The 10,259-nt window shown below is 41.1% G+C and overlaps 1 long non-coding RNA gene across 1 annotated transcript in view; it reads left to right on the top strand.

Annotated features, from left to right (window-relative positions):
• Nucleotides 1-3,204, top strand: part of LOC122456031 — a 7,006-nt gene extending 3,802 nt beyond the window's left edge. Inside the window, exons 2-3 of the long non-coding RNA XR_006274641.1 lie at nucleotides 1,455-1,460; nucleotides 3,042-3,204. This is a non-coding gene — a long non-coding RNA (uncharacterized LOC122456031). The remainder of the gene's footprint in view (nucleotides 1-1,454; nucleotides 1,461-3,041) is intronic.
• The last annotated feature ends 7,055 nt before the right edge of the window (nucleotides 3,205-10,259 follow it).

Here is a 10,259-nt window from a genome sequence, read left to right as displayed (position 1 = left end):
AATTTCTTTGTCATGAAAGTTGAACTTACAAATGTAGGTGCTAAAGTTTTACATTGTTTTATTTTTGAGTGCAGTTATTTTTTGTACATAATTCTACAAGTCCACTCAGTCCTACTACTTGTTCAACCAATCACTCAGACAGAAAATTTGTTTACATTTACGGGAGATCATGCTGCCGCTTCTTGTTTACAGTGTCACCTGAAAGTGAGAACAGGTATTCACATGACATTATTGTGGCTGGTGTTGAAAGATATTTACGTGCCAGATGTGCTAAAGATTCAGATGTCCCTTCATTGCAAAGAACATTCTTCCATACTGAGGATGGGTTCTGCCTGACAACGATCTAAAGCAGTGTGGTCCAACGCATGCTCATTTTCATCATTGGAATCAGATGCCACTAACAGAAGGTTGATTTTCTTTTTTGGTGGTTTGGGTTCTGTAGTTTCCACATCAGAGTGTTGCTCCTTTAAAACTTCTGAAAGCATGCTCCACACCTCGTCTCTGAGATTTTGGAAGGCACTTCAGATTCTTAAACCTTGGGTCAAGTGCTATAGCTATCTTTAGAAATCTCACATTGGTACCTTCTTTGCGTTTTGTCAAATCTGCAGTGAAAGTGTTCTTGAAACGAACAACATGTACTGGGTCATCATCTGAGACTGCTATAACATGAAACATATGGCAGAATGTGGATAACACATAGCAGGAGACCTACAATTCTCCTCCAAGGAGTTCATTCACAAATTTCATTAATGCATGATTTTTTTAATGAACGTCCATCAGCGTGAAAGAATGGTGGTTGAAGCAAGAAGGAGCATACAAATGTTTAGCATATCTGGCACTTAAATACCTTGCAATACCTGCTACTAAAGTGTCATGCAAACACCTGTTCTCACTTTCAGGTGACATTGTAAATAAGAAGCGGACAGCTTATCTCCCATTAACGTAAACAAACTTGTTTGTCATAGCTGAACAAGAACTGAGTGGACTTGTAGGCTCTAAAGTTTTGCATTGTTTTGTTTTTGAGTGCAGTTATGTAACAAAAAATCTACCTTTTGTAAGTTACACTTTCACCATAAAGAGATCACACTACACTACTTGTATGAGGTGAATTGAAAAATACTATTTCTTTTGTTTATCACTTTTACAGTGCAAATATTTGGAATAAAAAATAATATAAAATGAGCACTGTACACTTTGTATTCTGTGTTGTAATTAAATCAATATATTTGATAATGTAGAGAAACATCCAAAAATATTTAATACATTTCAATTGGTATTCTATTTAGCAATACGATTATAATTGTGATTAATCACGATTCATTTTTTAAAAATTACAATTAATTATTTTTAGTTAATCACGTGAGTTAACTGCGATTAATCGACAGCCCTAATGGTAATACATATAATATGTATGTGTATCTGAGCATACATATATGTGTACTTATCAGGAGGAGGGTGAGGTGTGGGTTTCTGTCTCTTAGAAATGCAATATGGTATCTGTCTGAACCCATTAAAACAAAGAGCCTTCATCATTTGTGTGTATGATCCAGATAAGTGTAATTGCTTTCAAAATGCTTTCTAAAGGTAAAGGTGTAGAATTATATTATAATCTTTTTCATTCATTTTCCTAGAAAACTGAACATTCAGACTGGTCTTAAGTCATATATATGTAAGGTTAGAATTAGGAGTGAATGTCAGAACTCATGGGTTCTGTATTATATTCTGCTTTTTTTAAATTCCAGGTTTTCATTATAGCCACACCTTAGTTAGTTACAAACTATTTATAAAAAGAAAAGGAGTACTTGTGGCACCTTAGAGACTAACAAATTTATTAGAGCATAAGCTTTTGTGAGCTACAGCTCACTTCATCGGATGCATCCGATGAAGTGAGCTGTAGCTCACGAAAGCTTATGCTCTAATAAATTTGTTAGTCTCTAAGGTGCCACAAGTACTCCTTTTCTTTTTGCGAATACAGACTAACACGGCTGCTACTCTGAAAACTATTTATAAAGCAAGAAAAGGTAAAAATAATCTTTCTTTTAATTCACTTATTGATATGAAGGGAGCAAACACTGAAAGTTGGGGTTCTGTTCCCACCTCTAACACTTACTCCCTCTGGGAGCTTGAGCAAACTATTTAGTCTCTTTGAACCTCTCTTGGTGTAAGCATAATAACTGTCATACATCCCAGGGGTGCTAGGAGTTTTAATCCATTAATGTTTTTAAAGTGCTTTGAAATCCTTGAATGGAAAGTGCTAAATAAGTACAGAGTGTTGCTATAATAATAATAATTCTGAATGCTCACAGTGCGGGCCTAATCTAAAAATTATTGGAGTAAATAGGATGAAATTCAATAAGGACAAATTCAAAGTACTCCACTTAGGAAGGAACAATCAGTTGCACACAGACACAATGAGAAATGACTGCCTAGGAAGAAGTACTGCGGAAAGGGATCTGGGGGTCATAGAGGACCACAGGCTAAATATGAGTCAACAGCGTAACACCATTGCAAAAAAAAGTGCACATCATTCTGGGAGATATTACCGGGAGTGTTGTAAGCAAGACATGAGAAGTAATTCTTCCGCTCTACTCTGCGCTGATTAGGCCTCAACTGGAGTATTGTGTCTAGTTCTGGGTTCCACATTTCAGGAAAGATGTGGACAAATTGGAGAGAGTCCAGAGAAGAGCAACAAAAATGATTAAAGGTCTAGAAAACATGACCTCTGACGGAAAATTGAAAAAATTGGGTTTGTTTAGTCTGGAGAAGAGAACGCTGAGAGGGGACATGATAACAGTTTTCAAGTACATAAAAGGTTGTTACAAGGAGGAGTGGGGAAATTGTTCTTCTTAATCTCTAAGAATAGGACAAGAAACAATGGTTTTAATTTGCAGCAAAGGAGGTTTTGGTTGGACATTAAGAAAAACTTCCTAACTGTCAGGGCATTTAAGCGCTGGAATAAATTGCCTAGGGAGGCTGTGGAATCTCCATCATTGGAGATTTTTAAGAGCAGGTTAGACAAACACCTATTGGGGATAGTCTAGATCAGTGCTACTCAAAAGGGTGGTCCGCGGACTGGTGCCGGTCCACGAGCCATCGGCTGCCAGTCTGCGCACACATTGGAAAAAAAATTGCCGGTCTCCCACATCAGATAGCTTGAGAAGCACTGGTCTAGATAATACTTAGTCCTGCCATGAGTGCAAGGGACTGAACTAGATGCCCTCTCGAGGTCCCTTCCAGTCCTATGATTCTATGAGTCTTCTATGATTCTAATAAAAACAACGAGGAGTCTGATGGCACCTTTAAACACTAACAGATTTATTTGGGCATAAGCTTTCGTGGGTCAAAAACCCATTTCTTCAGATGCATGGAGTGAAAATTACAGATACAGGCATAAATATATATTGGCACATGAAGAGAAGGTGGAGGACCAAGTGTTGAAGGCCAATTCAGTCAGGATGGGTGTAGTCCACTCCCAATAATTGATGAGGAGGTGTCAATACCAAGAGAGGGAAAATAGCTTTTCTAGTGAGTTCAGTCTGTCAAAATGACAGACTGGACTTCTACATAAAGTGCCTCTGTAGAGGTGCACAGGCTGAAATCGTGAACAAACAGCATCACTTGCACTATAACCTCAGCTGTACAGAACGCTATGCCATCCAAAGCCTCAGAAACCAAAGAGGTGCTGAAGTCATCATGAACAGGTTAGATTATGAACAGGAGGCTGCCAGACAACTCTCCAACACCACATTCTACAGGCCACTATCCTCTGATCCCACTGAAGAATACCAAAAGAAACTACACCATCTGCTCAAGAAACTCCCTGATACAGCACGGGAACAAATTTACAAAGACACACCTCTAGAGCCCCGACCAGGGATATTCTGTCTTCTACCCAAGATCCATAAACCTGGAAATCCTGGATGCCCCATGATCTCATGCATTGGCACTCTTACAGCAGGATTATCTGGCTATTTGGACTCTCTCCTCAGACTCTACGCTACCAGCACTCCTAGCTATCTTTGAGACACCACCAACTTCCTGAGGAAACTACAATGCATTGGTGATCTTCCTGAAAATACCATCCTGGTCACCATGGATGTAGAAGCTCTTTAAACCAATATTCCACATGAGGAGGGACTACAAGCTGTCAGGAACAGTATCCCTGATGAGGCCATGGCACACCTGGTGGCTGAGCTTTGTGACTTTATCCTCACCCACAACCATTTCAGATTTGGGGACAACTTATACCTTCAAGTCAGTGGCACTGGTATGGGTACCCACCTGGCCCCAGTGTGCCAACATTTTTATGGCTGACTTAGAACTACGCTTCCCCGGCTGTTGTCCCCTAGGGTCCCTCCTCTACTTAAGCTACACTGATGACATCGTCATCATATTGACCCACGGGAAGGAGGCCCTGGAAGAATTCCTCCTGGATTTCAACAATTTCCACCCCACCATCAACCTCAGCCTGGACCAGTCCACACAAGAGATCCACTTCCTGGACACTACAGTGCAAATAAGTGATGGTCACATAAACACCACCCTATATTGGAAACCTACTGACCACTATACTTACCTACGTGCCTCCAGCTGCCATCCAGGACACATCACACGATCCATTGTCTACAGCCAAGCCCTAAGATACAACCCCATCTGCTCCAATCCCTCAGACAGAGACAAACACCTACAAGATCTCTCTCAAGCCTTCTTAAAACTAAAGTACCCACCTGGGGAAGTGAGGAAACAGATTGACAGAGCGAGATGGGTACCCAGAAGTCACCTACTACAGGACAGGCCCAACAAGGAAAATAACAGAATACCACTGGCCATCACGTACAGCCCGCAGCTAAAACCTCTCCAGTGCATCATCAATGATCTACAACCTGTTCTGGAAAACAATCCCCCACTCTCACAAGCCTTGGGAGTCAGACCAGTCCTCTCTTACAGACAGCCCCCAAACCTGAAGCAAATACTCACCAGCAACTACACACCACACCACAGAAACACTAACCCAGGCACCAATCCCTGTAACAAACCCCGTTGCATTCTCTGTCCCCATATCTACTCTAGTGACACCATCATAGGACCCAACCACACCAGTCACACCATCAGAGGCTCATTCTGTACATCTACTAATGTGATATATGCCATCATGTGCCTGCAATGCGCCTCTGCCATGTACATTGGCCAAACCAGAAAGTCTCTACGTAAAAGGATAAATGGACACAAATCAGACATCAGGAATGGTAACATACAAAAGCCAGTAGGAGAACACTTCAGTCTCCCTGGACACTCAATAACAGATTTAAAAGTAGCCATTCTTTAACAAAAAAACTTCAAAAACAGACTTCAAAGAGAAACTGCAGAGCGACAATTCATTTGCAAACTTAATACCATCAATTTGGGCTTGAATATGGACTGGGAGTGGCTGGCTCACGACAAAAGCAATTTTCCCTCTCTTGGTATTGACACCTCCTCATCAATTATTGGGAGTGGACCACATCCACCTTGACTGAATTGGCCTTCAACATTGGTCCTTGTAGCGGGGTGGTCACCCTGCTCTGGCCCTGAAGAGGTTAAAGCAGCCCTGAAGAGGGCTGCAGCTGGGAACAGCTAGGCTGATTGGGGGAAGCAGTCACAACTGGGGCCACGCCCCAATCAGGGCCCAGCTGGTTCTTATAAGAGGGCCATGGGCCAGAAGCTGGAAGAGTCTCACTCTAGCCCTAGAGTTGGAAGGGCTAGCTGCCTGGGAGCAAGGTACTGAAGCAGAGCAGTGCTGGGGAAAAAGGCAGGAGGAGCTTGGGAGTTCCAGCCTGGTAAAACCTCAGGCTGCAGGCCTTGGTGAAGGCCTAAAAAGGTACTGGGGCTGCAGGAGGGGCAGCCCAGAGATGGGCAAAGGCAGCAGGTCTTAACCCCTTGCCAATGATGAGTGGCCATTACACTGCAGTCTGCCCCAGTGAGTGGGGACTAGATGATGACTAGCAGTAGCAAAGGGGTGAGGCAAACTGAGGCAAAGTGGGTTTAGGGGGTTGTGAGCTCCCTGGGAAGGGAGACTCAGAGTGTGTGGACACTGCCAGGGGGCAGCACCCAGGGTGAGGAGGCACTGGGGTCCGGGAAGGACACGGGGCCAGCAGCAGGCGAGACACCGGCCTGCAGAGGGCACTCCGAGGCTGGAAAAGAACTAATTCCTGAGACAACCAGCAGGAGGAGCCACGCCAGTGAGTCTTGCTTCGCTACAGTGCTGCACTTGTAAGGTAACTCCCTTCTCTTCATGTGCCAATATAAATTTATGCCTGTATCTAATTTCCACTCCATGCATCTGAAGAAGTGGGTTTTTGACCCACGAAAGCTTATGCTCAAATAAATCTGTTAGTCTTTAAGGTGCCACCGGACTCCTTGTTGTTTTTTGTGGCTACAGACTAACATGGCTCTGAAGCTATGGATTCTAATGGGAGTCTTTCTGCTGACTTCAGCACCGTAAGGACCCAAATAACTGCCTGTAAAAATCAGTGGGAGTTAGATTAGGCTGTAGAATTGAAAGGGCATCAGTTACAGTGGAAATATGGTTGCCACTGATGTTCTCTTAGTTGGGCCTCAAACCCAGTGACTTTCATTGAACTAAACTTGATTCAATGATATATTGTAATGTATATTAGTTATCTTTGTGAGAGTTAGGTAGGAACATGAGGCTTTTGAGATATGGGGCAATGTCCCCTTCCTATGGAGACCTCTGAGGCCTGAATTGGGGAGAACTCCAACAGCATATGTCTTAGGAAACTTTTTGACCCCCTTCTGTCCTGCCTTTTGGCTGAAGAGTTCTTTTTTGCCACTATTGATTGGTGCTCTTGTATTTTCATGTCTGTCTCTGCAAGGAAAAGAGCTAGAGATTGATTTTTTTGAAGTGAAAGCTTAAAGTTTCCCCAACAGTCCTACAATGTACTTGCTATGTTACAAATTCAAAAAATAATAACTTTTGCAATTAGTCTTCAATCCTCTAAATGTCTGTTCTGGACTCTAGATCCCACTCGTGGGAGTCCAGTGAACCAAGATTTAATTTCTCTCTTGCTTTCTGTATTTGCTACAAAGTGGGCGGGGGAAGAGAACTTTTGACCTCTGGCGAACACTTCTGCTCTGATTTTAGGATGTAATAATTCAGGCACCATTTATCTACTTCACTTCAAATTCTGCAGAAAAATTCTATCTAGTCTCTAGACCTAACCTACCAATTCTGAAGCTAAAATATTTTTTGGTAGATTTTTAGAGTGGGAGGCCAGAATCAAGCATATAATAAAAACTCATTTGCAACCTGTAGGAAGACAGCTATTGTACCATAATCTTTTATTTTTGTAACCATATCCAAATTACATATTGACACCATTTTAGATGTTGATGGGTTTCATAGCAACTAGGGCTGTTGATTAATCGCAGTTAACTCACGTGATTGATTAAAAAAAATTAATCGTGATTAAAAAATTAATTGCAATTAATCAGATTTAATTGCATTGTTAAATAATAGAATACCAATTGAAATTTATTAATATTTTGGATGTTTTTCTACATTTTCATATATATTGTATTCTGTGTTGTAATTGAAATCAAAGTATATAATATTTCCTTACAAATATTTGCTCTGTAAAAATGATAAAAGTAGTATTTTTCAATTCACCTCATACAAGTACTGTAAAACAATCTGTCATGAAAGTGCAATTTACAAATGTAGATTTTTTTTTTTTGTTACATGATTGCACTCAAAAACAAAACAATTTAAAACTTCAGAGCCTACAAGTCCACTCAGTCCTACTTCTTGTTCAGCCAATTGCGAAGACAAACAAGTTTGTTTACATTTAAGGGCAGTTTTTTCAGCTAGTTGAGACATCTGAATGCTTGTAGCCTAATATTATAGATTTGTCTCAAACTCGTCTAGCTTGTATGGAAAGAGAATTCTACAAGGATTCTACAATTAAACACATGCTGTCTCACTTGTAAAGGGAGCTGTCTTTACAATCATCTGTTGTCTTTCACAATATTTATCTGAAGCTGTGTGACTGTACCAAAGATTCCTAACTGCACTAAATAATATACTCTGGTCTGTACCTATTGGATGAGGTTTTCTTTGCTTATTATCCAGTCTTCCCACGTCAGACCACAGGTGTGAAACAGGGCTATGTCAAAATTGTGAGTAAACTGTAACAAAACGCATTAACACAAACTGCCTTTGTTTGACGTCCTCATGCAAGGAGCTGCACAATATTTCCATTGCTTGAATATTGCAGCCACTCTAGATGCTGCGGGTAAAGCCTCGCTGAGAATGAAAACTGTGATAAGTATGGTGACCTGTTCTCAAATCAGAGGCCTGAATCAACTAGTGAGAAAGAAAAGATTAAACTGTCCTTATGTGAACTATTGTTCCATGCACAATACCTACTTACACTCCTGACATAGCTGCGCAAAGTGCTTCTGAATACCTTTGAGTCTGAAAGGCACTATAGAAAAATATATTATTTTTTTATCATTCACTATTCTGAGGGAATCTTAATCTTTCATGAAACTCCCTGTATTATACTAACAGAAAAAAGAAAATGTTATTTCTCCTATTAAGCAGAGGTTTTGGAATATAAGGGAATATTGAAAACAACTTTGTTTCTTTGTATAGCTGGGCGATTTGCCTTCGTAAGGCTCCCCATACATTTTTCCTCTTTAAAATCACCTCCTGCTTGTGGTTTCAAGGAGGAACCTTTGGTCAATGACTTTGGCATTTGTATGCAATAGGGAATTCAGATAGTATGACAGATGTGTCTTTCCATGTGCTGGAAAAAATAAAGTTATTGCCCTCCTGTCACACTTTGGAACAGACCAAGTAGACAACATCCTGGTAAAGAAGCTTTAGTCATGACAGTAAAGCCAAAAATCTTGTAAAATTCTGGAGCCTGAATATGGCTCAGAGCATTAGTAATGTGAATATACTAAGAATACCGTGCCTCTTGTCAGGTAGTAACTGGATCTAGGGCATTTGTGAAGGTACCACTAGAGACCCTGCTGAGATTTTGGAGCTGAGGGTAATTGTACTCTTCAAATGAAATTGATTGGCTCTGGAAGTGTAGGCTGTGACTGGGGATGCTGCACGTGGGAGGGTGCAGTAGGATTTCATACTCTGTCACACATTTGTTTTAAAATCTCTTTTCCCTCTTGTCTCCCAGTTTAATAGCTTTGTTTCCTAGTTGTGCTGGTATCCAAGAAAAAGTCTCCCCCTTGGAAGTATCAGTTTACACCAGTGGCCCCCAAACATTTTGTGGCACACCTCCCTCCCTGTAATGGAACCTGTCCGTGCCCCCCTGGGAGCTGGGAGTCGTGGCTGGGAGTGAGGCAGTGGTTGGGGCCAAGAGCAGCACTTTATGCAAATAGAATAGAAGTTGAAGAATTTCACTTAAGTCCTATTTCACTTGACTTTTTCTAGGTTCATAAAATCATAACAATTAGGGAAAGGAATTTACTAAATTCTCTGGGCTGATGTCTATCCTGTTCCATACAGTATATTTCCTAGTATTTTGTTCAGACTTGATTTAAATGTCTCAGAGGACTGGTTATTTCCACCATGGATCCTTCCTTTCGGAGATAACAGGCACATAATTTGCTTCTTTCCTTTTCTCACTCTCACACTTTTTCCCCCAAGAGCCTACTGGCCTCTAGGAATGGTGTAATCAGGAAGGAGCTGCTTGGAAACTGTGCAGCTGTACTGTAGAACAGCAAGGTCAGTTACACAAAGTTATTGCAAGAATTTCACTTCAGAATCTGCATCTTGCAATGACTCCTTGACAACTTTTCAGTTTGTCTACAAGATATCCTATTTCTGCTCAGCTTAGTCTGAACAAGTTCCAGGAGAAGGACACTGAACTTCTGTTCTCTCCACTTCGTTCTATAAACTAAAGCAGGGAACTTGATTCTAGAATGTGGCCAAGCTGAGCCCAGAAGATTTTTTTTTAGCGGAGAGATTTAAAATTATTTGCAGTGTTGTTACTGTTCTTCTTTCCAGGATATAAGAGAGACAAGGTAGGGAGTGTGACAGGGTCGGGCAAGATGACTACAGGAGAGTGATAGAAGGCAGATACATTAACCCCAGGTTAAGTAGGTCCCTTTTCCCTGGGTAAGGTAACAGGGAAGGTTCCAGAACAACCAAGAACTTTCTGGAAACAATTAAAGAAGACAGGCTGATTAGAACATCTGCAGCCAATCAAGAAGCTGCAATCAATTAAGACAGGCAA

This window comes from Dermochelys coriacea, chromosome 10 (genome assembly GCF_009764565.3).
Source record: "Dermochelys coriacea isolate rDerCor1 chromosome 10, rDerCor1.pri.v4, whole genome shotgun sequence".
In the NCBI taxonomy this organism is placed as follows: Eukaryota; Metazoa; Chordata; order Testudines; family Dermochelyidae; genus Dermochelys; species Dermochelys coriacea.
This window is presented reverse-complemented; position numbering and strand designations above follow the sequence as displayed.